The sequence below is a fragment of the Cynocephalus volans genome, chromosome 9, assembly GCF_027409185.1.
Source record: "Cynocephalus volans isolate mCynVol1 chromosome 9, mCynVol1.pri, whole genome shotgun sequence".
Classification (NCBI taxonomy): Eukaryota; Metazoa; Chordata; class Mammalia; order Dermoptera; family Cynocephalidae; genus Cynocephalus; species Cynocephalus volans.
Window position 1 is genome coordinate 5,279,428 of NC_084468.1, and position 13,814 is coordinate 5,293,241.

The following is a 13,814-nucleotide window of genomic DNA, read 5'->3' on the forward strand; positions in this document are numbered from 1 at the left end:
GCTCAATTTAGGGTAGCCAACCTTCCCAGTCATGAGGCCACCCCATCCCCCGTTTCGTTTATTCACAACTCTTATCAGTATTTGAAATTATCTTGCTTGTATATTTGTTTCCTCATTAATATCATCCTCCCCCACTAAAGACCTGCATTCCAGGAAAGCAGGCGTTTTGTCTATGGTGTTTACTTCTGTATGCCCAGGGCCCACCACAGGGCCTGCTGGTTTGGAGGTGAATGCCTAAGTGGTCGTATGTAATGTAGTCAGAGCAGACATTCAGAGAGAAAGCAATCCTGCTTTCCTGCGAATAATCGGGAGTAGAGTTCTCATGCATGAACCCTGCACCCTTCATTTAGTGTGTCGCCTGCCCACGATCCCACCACCTTCCTCAAAGCTCCTGGATAGAGATCAGCCAAGTGAAACTCAGGATAACTGTAGCTTTCTTGCTCTCATGGGCTAAGATCCCCAGGGAATGCAGAGGAGGCCAGAGGATTCTGGCATTAAAGCAAAGTGGGTGTGGAGGTGGCAGACTGCCCCTTCAGGATTTTCTGAAAAGAAACCGTCTTGTATGTCTGAGATCATTCGCTGCATTTGTCTAGTCTCCAGAGCATCTGCCATAGCTCTTTAACTCCTGCACACAGGCACAGCAGTTAGTGACAACTCTAAGTGCCCTCTGACTTGGATGTTCTGGATGTCGGCAAGGAACCAGCAAATGCCAGCTGGGGCAGTGATTTTGTAATGTGCATATGTGGTGAGCAGCGGGGATGAGGCTGGGTCGGGGATGCTTTGTGATGTTGTGCAGCACACACTGACTGACAGAAAGCAGGGGCTAGGACTCCTTGGTTCTCGGATCCTGGGTATGTAATCTCCCTCTCTGGGCCTCAGTTTTCCCATCTGCATAGCAAGGGACTGGGGCAGGAAGATTTCAAAAGTCTCCTATTCTTTTCCTTTTTCTTTTTTTCTGTGAATTTTGGAAACAAAATTTCAGTGGAGCTACACTTTGATAAAAGAGTAAGTACAAACCCTGACCCACCACCCAGCACTAACAATACAAGCTCCTGTTCTCTGGCCCCCCAGCTGCATACCAAGGGCTTTAACACATTGCCCTTAACTCCCACGATAGTCAGCAGGGTAGCTGTTATCCCCATTTTACAGTTAGAGACACCAGGCTCTGGGAAGTTTAGATGGCTTGCCCCAGGCCACACTGCTCCTAAGTGGTGGCACCAGGATGTCATTATGCCACACTGCTTCACAACTTCTAAATGAATGATGCTCAGATAAAAGCCACAAGCAGATAAGCTGCCCACTGCCTCCCCACCGGACCAACACCCTCATATAGGATGCTAATTGTTCATCATCACAGCTCAGATGCTGTCAGTCAACTGGACCCTCCTTCGTGGCCATTTCTCTTAATCTCCCCAGGCCTGCACTCCCCCCTCTCAGCAGCCATCCATTCCTCTTAGGGGCAGTCAACACCATTATAGGGTCTGAAGAGTTGAGGTCAGGCCTCTGACACAGCCTCATGGCATGACCTTGAGTGCTCGCTGACCTTCATGGGGCTTCCTGCAAAGTACCACATGGTTACTTCCTCACAGCATTCGAGCTCGGCTCAGAAGCCTTGTGCACTCATTTGCTGTGGCTTCCATAACAAATATCACCGACGGGGTGGGTGGTTTCAAACAACAGTAACTGGCTCTCTCACAGTTCTGGAGACCAGAAGTTTGAAATCAAGGTGGCAGCAAGTCCATGCTCCCTCTGAAGGCTCCGGGGGGAGATCCCTTTGTCTCTTCCAGCATCTGATGGTTTAAGACATTCCTTGGCTTGTGGCAGCATCACTCCGAGCTCTGCCTCTGTGGTCACATTGGTCTTCTCATGGCCTTCTTCCCTGTGTGTGTCTCCTTGTCTTATAAGGACACTTGTCATTGAATTTAGGGTCCACCTAGATAACCCAGGATGATCTCAAAGAGATCACATCTGCAAAGACCCTTTTTTCAAAAAGTCACATTCAGGGTTAAGATCCCCTTACCAGTCATCTTTTAAAAAAAGAAAAGTCACATTCACAGGCTCTGGGTTGACTTATCTTTTGAGGGCCACCATTCAACCCACTATATTATGTCCCTAAAAATCTTCTGTGATCATAAAATAGCACAACACCTAACCCCTCCATGCTACCTGGGGGGTTTTTTGTTGGTTTTTTTTCATAGCACTAATCATCACATTGTATATTTATTTGTCTGTGGCTTCCACGCCACCCACCCACCCCCCACCCAAACAGTAAGCTCCAGGAGGGCAGGCAGGGCTCTATGCACTTTTTTCATTGTTGCCTCCCCCACCCCTAGAACAGGGGCTCACACACAGCGGGTGCACAAAATTAACATATGTTGAGTAAGTAAATAAAGATCAGAGAGTGCCAAAGATTTACAGCCTCAGCTGAGTCATTCCTAAAACCTGGAATTGCTACTAACAGCTTCTGATGCTATGGTTTTTATAGGGGATAAACATATAGGGATATAATTGATATTTATTAAAGTGGACATTATATTTATGTTTACATGCCATAATTATTTCTTAGTCTGATGACAATGCTTCAGTATCCTTGGCAGGAAGCTGGCATCTTCCAGAAAGAAGTGACTTGAAGTGATAAGAGCCTTCAAGTAAAGCTCTGCCACAGGTGTTGTCCCAAATGAGTCCTCAGTCAAAGGCAGGTGATTTCGCTTCTCAGAGCCTCCATTTCCCACATGGAAAAGTTGGAATGGTGGCCAATTCCTAAGGCCCCTTCAGCTCAGACTGGGAGACCTTGGTGGTAGGAACGCCCACCTGCCCTGCCTCTCCTGGCCAGAGGCATCTTCTCCACTGACTCACCACAGCCTGAGGCTTCCATAACCCAGCAGCCCCCTTAAGGTCCCTAACTTTGAGCAGGAATTCCACTCATTCTTGGCCAACATTTTCAGAAGCAGAAAGAAGTTCCCCAAAACACGGCATCCAGAGTGGGGGGCTTTTGGTGGGTTGGGTAGAGATGTTTAAAGGTTTGGGATTGGTGGGCTCTCCATGGGAGTTCTGGGGTCCCAGAAGGGGATCCTCTACTGAAAGTACTGGGCACCTGATGTACAGTGAAGGGGCATAGCCAGGATCCAAATGGAGCAAATTCCCCCAGGTGGCACTGTTACTTCCCTTCATTGTGAAAATGAGGGGAGTGAGGTGCAGAAAAGCTAGTCACCTTACCCAGGGTCACCCGGCATGCAAACATCAGTCAATTGGCCCCAAAGTGCTCAGTCTTCCACCTTCACGAGCTGCACATCGCCTCTGCTGCACACCTCATGCCTTCGCACGTGCTGTTCCCCAGGCCTGGGGCACACTTCTCAGCTCTGAGAAAGGTATTCATCCTCCAAAGCCCATCTCATGTGTCCTTTGGTCTGGGAAAATCTCCCACAAGTTGCTCTGGTCTCCCCATCTCTCTTGCCCCTGCCCTGTAGCTGATGCAGACCCCTACACAGGCACCTGCTTTGCTTATTGTGATGTGTTTGCGCCCATGTCTGTCTTCCCCACAAGACTGAGCCGGTGAGTTCTGGCTCCTGTTCTCAGGAAGGGAGAGGGGAACCAGGCTCAAGGCTTGGCCCAATCACCTCTTCCAGAATGTCTTCCTGGGGCCCCCAACCAGTGCATCCTTCCCCTCCACCAGGAGCTCTTGCTGCCCCCACCCCTGCACACCTCCGCCCCAAATCCCATCCTCGTTTCTTCATAGGATCTGTCCCTGTTCACTCACTTGTGTATTGCCCATCCTCCCCAACAAGATGTCACCCCCAGGGCAGAGCCCGACCTAGAACAGAGCTTGCTATATCATAGGTGCTCAGCAAACGTCTGCTGAATTATTTTTTGCCTGTAACTTATTCCTACCCCATCGACTGTGAGCTCCTGTGGGAGAAGACATCCCAGCATCTCACATAGGATCCTTGAGCAGGGAAGGGTACTCAGGCCTGTTGGAGCTGTCATAACATGCCTGGGCATCCCATCTCACCCCACCCTAGACCTTAGAGCTGAAAGGAACTGGATGCCCTCCCAGCCTAACCCTCAAAAAGGAGTGGAGACCCAAAGCCCAGAGAGGGTGAGTGGTATGTTCAAGGTCACACAGCAGAAGCAGCCTCACACCCATTCTCCTGACTTCATGCCCACTGATTTTTCCTCTCTCCCAGGCTGCCTCTTGTGTCTTTCCTCAATAAGGTATTTTCTTTCCAGAAGCCACCCTCTTGCCCTGAATTTTACCCTTTCAATAAGGCAGGGAGATTTCATGGTAGGGAGCCACAGGCTGGGGAGTCACTCAGGCCTACATCTGAATCCTGCTTCTCACACTTCCCAGCAGAAGGAACTAGGCAAGTTAGTTTATTTCTTTTCTTTTACATTTTTAATTCTGATAAAATACACATAGCATAAAATTTATCATCTTAACCATTTTTAAGTGTACAGTTCAGTGTTAAGTCCATTCACAGCATTGTGCGACTGATCTCGCGGACTTTTCCATCTTGCAAAACTGAAACTCAGTACCCATTAAACAATAACCCCCCTTTCCACCCTCTCCCCAGCCCCTGACAACCACTACTCTATTTTCTGTTTTAATGAATTTGACTGCTCTATGTCCCTTATATAAGTGGAATCATACGGCATTTGTCTTTTTGTGACTGGCTTATTTCATTAGCGTAATGTCCTCGAAATTCATCCACGTTGTAGTATGTGTCAGTATTTCCTCCTTTTTTAAAAGCTGAATAATATTCCATTGTTGGGATATACCACATGTTGTTTATCCATTTGTCTATTAGTGGACACCCGAGTTGCTTCCACCTTTTGGCTACTGGGAATAATGCTGCTATGGTTCATTTCTTCTTAAGCCTCATTCCTCATTTGCAACATGATGTCCCTGTCTTCATGCGCTTATATGAATTACTTTGCAGGCCATTTACTTAACAAGCCATGGGGCCTTGCAAGCCAGGTACAAATACCAGCATCTGCTGAGTGCTCACTGCGTCAGGCAAGCTTCTGCGAGCTTCACATGTACTTACACGTCAAATCTTCACAACCCTATGAGGTGGGTGCCATTGTTATCCCATTTTACAGAAGCAGAGAGAGATAGTGACCTTGCTCAAGGTCGCACAGCCCAGAGGTGACAGCTGGGACAGGAACTCAGGCCATTGACTCCAAAGCGTGGCCACATATAACCCACATTCCCTCCACACGCCTGGGGCTTCTCCCATCAGTGCCCAAAACATGTGCTTGTGAGTGTGCAGGGGACCGTTCTCACAGCCCCCACCGCCGAGTCCGTGCACTGGCTTGTCCCAGTGTCATGTCAGGGAATGAGCCGCCCCAGGAGTTCCAGTCATCCTGGGGAGGAGGACGGAAGAAGGCTCTAGAAGACTCTGCAGATCCTCTTGTGGACTGAAAGTGCCCTATTTTTCCTGAAAAGTAGATGCTCCTTCATCCATCTTTCTTATTTTTTTATAAAGATGACTGGTAAGGGGATCTTAACCCTGGACTTGGTGTTGTCAGCACCACGCTCAGCTAGTGAGCTAACCGGCCATCCCTATGGGATCCGAACCCATGGCCTTGGTGTTATCAGCACCACACTCTCCCCAGTGAGCCACAGGCCGACTCTCTTTGTCCCATCTTTTGAACAACAAAACAAACACCATCACCACCAAAACCATGCAGGAATTATGTGAAAATTCCTATTTCACACATCTTTTTTAAAAAATGCTAGAAAAACACATTCTGTCTAGTTGACATGATCAAGAGAAACATCAAACAATATTCACAGAAAATCCACTTAGTTTAACAGAACCAACTTCCACCATCTCGTCCGTGTCTGCCTTCAAATGGAGGGAAAACTGGATGGGACGCAGGGAGGCCTGGCCTTAGAGGAGAACGGCCAACCGGTCACCACACCCTGTTTGTGACTTGATTTATAGCATCACAGGGACCACTGGAATTTCTGCCCGGAAACCATCTGGCCTAATTACCCCCTGGCTGGCACAGGGCCTGAGATTGTTCCTGGGTTTGAAGTGAAAGTGCTTGTGGCTCTTCAGAAGAGCCATCTCCTGTGCCACCCCCAAATTTCAGCCACCCTCTAGGCAGCGCCAGCATTGGCTAGGACCATTTTGTCAGCCTGCACCAGACTTGGAGAAATCAACCGGTTCTTAGCCTCCAGGAAATAAACAAACAAAAACTTCTCTTGCCCCTAAGAGAGTTGGCCATTCACGGCGAGGGCAAAGCCTGTGGCATGTGTTGTTATTGTCACTTTCTGTACAGGGGGAGGTAACAAGTGGCTAGAGCTACCCAGACACAAACAACAGCAGCTCTTGTTTTCTGAGCACCTGCTGTGCACGAGGCACTTCACACTTGTTGACTCCTCGGTGGCCCCTTGCCCGCTTTGTCACATGAGGAAAACGAGCTCCAGAAGGGGCAAGTCATAGAGTGAGTAAGCAGCAGAGGTGGAACTTGAACCCAGCTCTGTCTGTCGAGAGGCTGACCTGCCAAGACCTTCAGAGCAGAAGGGACAGTGCTGAGGACCTGGGGCTGGGGTACATGGAGGGGAGCTTAGGGACCAGGATTAAGGTTAGGGGTGTCTTCATTTGGGGCCCTTAGAAGCCCTTCGACAAGGATTCAGTGCAAATGGCTTATTACAGAGGTGGGGTCTGGAGAATATGGCCCCCAAAGATGTGTACCTGGAATCTGTGAGTATGTTATCTCATGTGGCAAAAGGGATTTTGCCGATGGGATTAAGGTTATGGATCTTGAGACAGAAAAATTATGTCACCCCTTGCTCTGTAACTTCCCTTGGCTCCCCATTGCCCCTGCAGTCCTGGCCTGCCTTCTTTCCCAGCCCTACCCTGCATCCTGCCCCAGCAGGCATCCCAGCCTCCAGATGCACCTGGCCACTTGCACTTCTCTCATGGGCCATGTTTGTCACAGCTCTCTGCCTTTGCAAACGCTGATCCCACTGCGTGGAATGCCCCCCACACCTCTGCTTAACTACTGTTTTCTCCATTGTGACCTCTTTCTGGAAGCTTTCCCTGTGGTCTGCCAGGTGGGTGAAAGGCCTCTCACATACTCCTCTGCTAGCCCCTCTCCGGCCCCCATCCCAAGGTCCTGTGCTGGATGCTTGTGTCCCACCACCAGGCCTTGACCTCCTTTGGGTGGGGCAGCTGTGCCTGACCCAGCTCTGACTCCTGGGCTCCCAGCCCAGGACCTGGCACACTGGACAGCTCAGGGAAGGACTCTCCTCTGTAGAACCCGAGTCATGGGAATGGCACGCATTGCTGCCCACAGCCCAGTCACTGGCCTCTCTACCCGGCTATTTTTATTTCTTCCTCCTGTGGAGCTGAGGCCTGGGGAGCAGGTTCTCAAATGGAGCCAGTGAAACCTGGCAGAAAGACTGAAGACATTTGCTGGTGCTACCCCAACCAGAGGCCAGCAGGGTGACCACAGGGGCTCCTCCTCTAGAGTACAGCCCCGTGACCTCGACCAGAGAGCTGCAATCTCAGAGCCACCAGGGACTACAGGCACCAACGCACTTCTGGGTTCAAGTCCCAGCTTTGCCATGTTCTTGCTATGTGACTGGGAGCAAGTTGCATCACCTTTCTGTCTCTTTGTCTGCCAAATGGGTGGGGGTCTAGCTCTCTCTTGCAGGTTATTTTGAGGATCAAATGATATGGCAGTAAGTCTAATTTTAATGTAAATTTTAAAAAGGTAAAACAGTCACATGATCCCTTCAGGCTTCTAGCCAGCTGTCCTCCCTGGAATCAGCCAGTGTTGCTGTTCTCTGTGTGTATGGACAGAGACATAGGTGTATTTGCTTGTTTGTTTGTTTTGTTTTGGTGGCTGGCTTGAACTTGGTGTTATCAGAACCACCTCTAAACAAGTGAGCTAACCAGCCAGCTACATATACACCTATCTATACACATAACCACATATATCACCATTATGGAATACCTACCCTGTGCTACATGCTTTGGCACATATAGGTGCTCGTAAATTGTAACTTTTATGATGCACCCTCCATCACTGTAAGCTTCATAATTATTAGCTTCAATGACTGTTCCTTGAATGAGCAGCTACCAGGCACCGTGCTGGGTTCGTCATGAGCATTATCCTTATTTTACAGATGAGGACATTGAGGCTCAGAGGCTGGGTGACTTTGCCAAGGTCACACAGCTGGCTGGTAGCAGAGCCAGGAGTCAAGCCCCAGTTTTTGGACCACAAAGCCTGTGCTTGGAGTCACTTGGCTTCATTATTTACTGTGGCTACTGTGATAACCCAACCCCAAGGAAACAGCAGCCTCTTTCTCTCCATGATTGTACCTGAGCACCTTTCCCAGGTTCCAGGTATGACAGGTGCACTGAGCTGTCCCTGTGAGGGCCCTTCGTCCTTTGGACAAGCAGTAGGAGGGAATGTTACTGCCTGGCCTCCCACTCACCTGACAGGGCCCCCAAGGAGTCACTGGTGTCAGTCTGGAAGGGCCCCACACCACACAGCTCAGCCCCTTGTTGTGCCCATTGTCCAAAGAGATCAGGACCTTGTCCTAAGTCACATAGCAAGAGTGTGACAGGCTCAGAAGTGGAACACAGGCCTGCCCTGCCTTGCCCTGCCATTACCGGAAAGGGTGGCCTGCCTGTACCTTGTCAGAGCCCCCCAAAGCATTGCTGGGATTCTGGTTCCTGCGTCTGGCAGGGCCACCCACAGCTTATTCATCTCCGTGGGTCCATCCCCACCACTGCTGCCCTGTCTCCTGGGTCAGGGCCTGGAACTAGTTTGGATGTATACATAAAAGAATTCCTCCACCCTTCTAATATTAGGTTATTACTGATTGGAATCTAGACTCATACAATAAGAACTCTCAGTATGTTTGCATTCTGTAATATGTTGTGGTTCCTCATGAATGGGAGGCCCTGGACTGAGAATTGGGAGACTTCTTTGAATTCAAGTTGTCCTACTAACCAGCTGTGTGATACTGGGCAAGTTGCTCAACCTTTCTGAGACTCGGTTCCTCATCTGTAAACTGGAAATAACAAAACCTATAACATGGGGCCTGGGGAGGACAAAATCAGATGGTACGGGTAAAAGCACCTATTAACCACAACAATCCTAACACACACTGAGCCCCATTTCTGTGCAGATATTATTCTGGGCTCTTGATACCCTTTCTGTGGAGACACAGACGGGTAGAAGTGGTTTGCCCTGGAGCGAGACTTCCTGGACTCAAGGCCTGGCCCAGTGTGACCTAAGGCAAGTCATTTGAACTTTCTGGTCCTCAGTTTTCTTATCTGTAACATGGAGGTGATAATAGGAGCTACCTCCTGGGGTTGTTATGAGAATTGAATGAGCTTATCCATGTAAAGTGATTAGCACAGGGCAGGACATCAGTAACAAGAAGAAGAAACAGGCCCAGAGAGAAGTGGCTCAGCCAGTCACTCTGCTAAACTCCAGGCTCTGTCTACCACCCCACGCAAGCCCCACCATCTGCACTTATAGACCTCCTGCCTTTGGGGAGGGAGCCAGGCCAATCAGTGCGCTCCTGAGACAGTGGGGTGTTGGGGTGTTGGGGTGCTCCATCCCGGGCAGGGCCAGCCCTGGGGACTCTGTTATCAGCACCACATGCAGCTCCTGGAAATGGGTGTGCTCGTATTGGCCTGTACTGGTCTATATTGGCTGCAGCTGCTCTTACCCAGGCTGGGTAGTGAGCAGAGGAGTGTTGCAGGCCTGGCAGGGGGACTGGGGCAGGGAGGGGCAGGGGAAGCATACAGAGATGCCCAGGCATAGACCCCATGCCATTAGAGAGTGGCACTCCCAGAGGGCCCCCCACTGTGCTCTGAAGGGCTAACTCTCTTAACCAGAATCACTGGGACTCCAGCAGTTCTAGATGCCGGGTGTCAGCTTACAATGAGTCATAGGTCTGTCCAGCTGAGAAGAATACTTAGATCCATAGTCACCCGCCACCAGGACAGAATCAAATTCTGGTGAAGAGTTTTGGTTCCAGGTAGACCTTCCTCTGTCACTTACCATTTGTGTGACCTTGGGAAAATAATGACCTCAGTCTCCTCATCTGTAAGATGGGCATAACAACAGTTCTTCTTTCTAGCTGTGTTAAGTGAGACAGAGCCTGTAAAGCCCTTCCTCCCAGAAAATCCTCTTTCCATCAAGAAGGGGCAGTGGATCAGCAATTATTCAGACGTCCCCTGGGTGGGCTGGGAACACCTCTTCCTGGCGTCAGTCTTGCAGCAGGGGCCCAATGACCGTGACTTGGTACCCACGGCAAGGAGAGCGACTTACCGATGAGAGCCAAAGCACTATCAGAACTTTTCATGATGAGTATTCATGGGCTCTGGTATTTATCCAACATGATTCAGCAACTAGCGGGCATAGGTTCTGTTTGGCCCTCCCCCTGCTTCAGGGTCCAGGGGTTTATGCACAGCTCATGTCTACAGCTGTGACAGTTGCCACTGTGCACTGTGGCACAGACCTGCCATGGGGGTCAGGTACTCCACAGGTGGCCTGGGAGTCAGAGCTAAAGTTGTATCCTGACTCCCCTGTGAAACCTTGGGCAAGATACTTAATCTCTCTGAGCCTGTTTCCTCTTTTGGAAGATGAAAGAGGTTAGTCAGTGTCTGTGATGGGCTTAACAGAGAACTGAGTATCTTCCCTGCATCCCCAAGGAGATGGGGCCCTTTCTCACCTCACCCAGCTCTGGGTGCCAGGGCCCTAGGGTCACCAGGAGAGAAGGACAAGAGCTTGGGAGGGGACCCCTAGATGGCAGACTGAGCACGCAGGAAGATGGGATGAGGATGCCTCAAGCCTGTGAGCTGAGAGAGTGCACTTGGGGAGACCGTAACCTGAGTCCGTAGCCCTGCACCAGTACGCCCGTTCTGCTCCAGGGGACGGTCTTGTAGAAGGAAGGCTGGGTCTCTGCAAGAGCAGGGGCATGAGGACGGGGAGATCCAGAGAGCTCAGCATTACAAAAGGAGAAGCCAGGTTAGCGTGCAGCCTTGTAACACCAAGGTCAAGGGTTTGCATCCCTGTACCCACCAGCTGCCAAAATAAAGAGAAGCCAGAAGCCTCAAACAGACTGAGGGTCGTCTCAGAGAAAGGGGCCAGGTGTGGGGACAACGCCATTAAGATCTGAACCTTGGACGCTAAGCACATTTTCTCCTTGTTAGCTGTGCCTGTGTCCTTTTAGAACAAGGATGGGTGTCCCTGGGGCCACGGGAAAGGAAGCTGGGTGGCAGTCAGGCAGGGACAGAGACTCCCAGAGGAGTGGGTGCTGGCTGGCTAAGGAGGAAAGGAAGGGGGCCAGCCTGGCCCATGGGTGGAAACAGAGATCCAGAATGCCAGCTGGGCCTGGAGAAGTTCCCCAGGGTTTACCAGTTGTCACTTTACCGTGGGCCCCAGTGGCCTCCCATGAGCCTCCTGCTCTGGTACCATGAAGCTGAGCCCTCTAGACATCTCAGGACAGGGTCCCCAGCTGGGACTCTGTGCCTGGGCACCAGAATCCTGGTGCCATGACTGCCCAGGTGAGCTGTTCCCACCAGACTTGTGTGTGAGGAGAGCACAGGGGAGCTCCCATTGTGTATAGGCAAGCTCCCTGGACTGGGTGGGGAGGTTACTGGCCACTCCCAGACACTCATTCTGAAGACAGTGGACGTAGTACTGGGGAGAAATTACTCCAGCAGTGACCTCAAAGAGAGAGGAAAAGAATCCCTTTCTAATAACAGTATGCAGGTTAGTATTATGTATCAACTTGGCCGGGCTACAGCCCCATTTATTCAACCAAACATTCATCCACACGTTGCTGGGAAGGTATTTTGTGGCCGTGGTTAACACTGACTATTAGCTGACTTTATGTAAAGGAGATTATCTTTGCTAATGTGGGTGAGCCTCATCCAAGCAGTTGAAGGTCTCAAGAGCAAATCTGAGGTTTGCTTGAGAAGGAGGAAATTCTGCTGGTGGTGCAGTATCAGCTCCTGCCTGCAACTCTCCAGCTGGCAGGCCTGCCCTGCAGATTCCAGACCCCGCAAACATGTGAGCCGGTTCCTTGAAGTTAATCTCTGTTTCCCAGGTAGGAAGGACCCTGGCTGACACCTGGAGGAAGCTGATATGCAAGCCCAATGCCACCTCTCTCTTCTTTTGCTTGCATTTTCTGAGTGTTGAGTCTGTGATGAACTAGACACTGTACCGGACCCTGGGAATGTAACAGATACCTTACAGAGCAGCAAGGAACACTGATGTTAAAAAGACAATCACACATGATAAATGGTGATAGGCGCATCCAAGCACACTATCACTTGCGGAGTTGGCCCATGCTGGCTCACGGGAGCTGACGGTGCACAACTCTTCCTGACTCTGTGCTCAGTGATGTCATGTTTGTAGCTTGGAATTGGCTGTGGTGGGAATATTTATACCACGGAACTTGGCAAACTCAGCAATCTGGACTTAGGAGCACACCACTGACTATAAGAATAGAACAAGGGACGAACTTAGATTGGGGGGTTAGAAGAATCAAGGAAGGCTTCTGAGTGAGGTTCAGACTAATCAGTACTTAGCTAAGTGGGGTGGGGAGTGGGGGGCACCAGGCAGAGAGAAGGGCATGAGGCTCGCCTGAGGAAAGGCAGCTTTGTTGTTTGGTCCCTGTCTCCCTTGTCTGGGTTTCTCACCAGACTGGGGACTCCTGGAGGGTGTGCCCGTGTCTCGTTCATCTCTCCATCTGCTGTATGCAGCGTCACCACTCCAGGAGCTCTGTGACCTCAGGCTTGTCCCAGATCAGCTTCCTCATCTGAAAACTGGGGAGAGCAGAGCAGATAAGGGTGGAAAGGTAGGCGTTGGAGGTCAAGGTACAGAAGGCAGATTCTTTTCTAAGTTGAGTAGGAATCTACAGGGCAAAGACATGATCGGATTAAAGCTTTTAGAACATCACGGAGGCTGCGCTGGGGGGAGTGGGTGCAGCAGGGAGAGCAGCTAAAACACTCCCAGGTGGGAGGAGGCGGTGACCTGGCCAGACTGGCGATGACAGTGAGCAGAAGTGGTTGGGTTAGAGATATATTTTGAGGTACAACTAGTGGCGCTTACAGATGGGAAAGAGGGGAATGAAGGATGAGACCCATGTTTCTGGCCTAAGATACTGGGGGCTAGTGGTACATGGATGGATTGGGGTTTGTGGGGGGATAGGTGTCAGAGGGTGGGCATCAGGAGTTCTGAATGAGATGTAAAAAGCTAAATGAATTTCTGCTTGGGGCAGATTAAGGTTTAAGCCACTGATCTACCAGGCCTACTTGGGCTACTGGCCACTGGCTTGGGATCAGGAACAAATAATGTATCTCTTTGCTCTTCCTTTCTGAGTTCTGGCCTCTAACCTAGAGATCACTTCATAGCCCCAAATCACTGCTGGAGCTCCAACCATTATGTCTTCATCCCAGGCAGAAAGCAGGAAAAAGCAGAAATAGGCAAAAAGAGCTTTCACCATCTCTGTGCTCTTTTTAATGAGCTTTCTGCAAAGCCCCACTCACTGACTTCTACGTCTCACTGGTCAGAATGCAGCTACCTGCCACCCATGGCTGCAAGGGAGGCTGGGAAATGTAGTCTTTGCCCAGGCACATTTCTGCCTGGAATCAAATTAGGGTTTCATTGGCAGGGAAGAAGGGAGGGATAGATAGTAGGGAGGCAATAATCACTGCCACACGCTTTCTCTTATCGTTCTCTTGCCCCCCGGCTTAATCTACCGTGCCCTTCTGTGATGTACACAATAAAATCCAGACTTCTTGATAAGAACTTCAGGCCCTTCACAA